The sequence below is a fragment of the Triticum aestivum genome, chromosome 2A (assembly GCF_018294505.1).
Source record: "Triticum aestivum cultivar Chinese Spring chromosome 2A, IWGSC CS RefSeq v2.1, whole genome shotgun sequence".
Taxonomy (NCBI): Eukaryota; Viridiplantae; Streptophyta; class Magnoliopsida; order Poales; family Poaceae; genus Triticum; species Triticum aestivum.
Window position 1 is genome coordinate 317,123,323 of NC_057797.1, and position 612 is coordinate 317,123,934.

Genomic DNA, 612 nt, shown 5'->3' on the forward strand with positions numbered 1-612 from the left:
GAAAGAGTTTGTCCAGTTTTTACAGGAAGTGCGTCCAGTTTTTGCCGTGACCCTCTCTACTCTTTCAGACATGCTATGCGGGTGAAATGATGATACCATGCCAAGTTTCAACATTTCCAGAATTTATTTTGTAGTGATTTGCAATTTCACGGTCATTTAGCTCTCTAAACAATTAGGTAAATGACCGAAAAACAACAAATGATGTCAGAACATGTTGGAAATTGATGACGTTGCTTTGAATGCTGCATACTGAACACAAAAGAAGTCTGGAGTTCAAATAAGTTTAAAAAACATTGAAGTGCCCGTGTAACAGATGAGTTCTCGTCCGAAACCCTGATACTCCGAAAGAGTTTGTCCAGTTTGTACACGAAGTGCGTCCAGTTTTTGCCGTGACCCTCTCTACTCTTTCGTACATGCGATGCAGGTGAAATGATGATACCATGCCAAGTTTCAACATTTCCAGAATTCATTTTGTAGTGATTTTCGATTTCACGGTCATTTAGCTCTCTAAACAATTAGGTAAATGACCGAAAAACAACAAATGATGTCAGAACATGTTGGAAATTGATGACGTCGCTTTGAATGCCGCATACTGAACACAAAAGAAGTCCG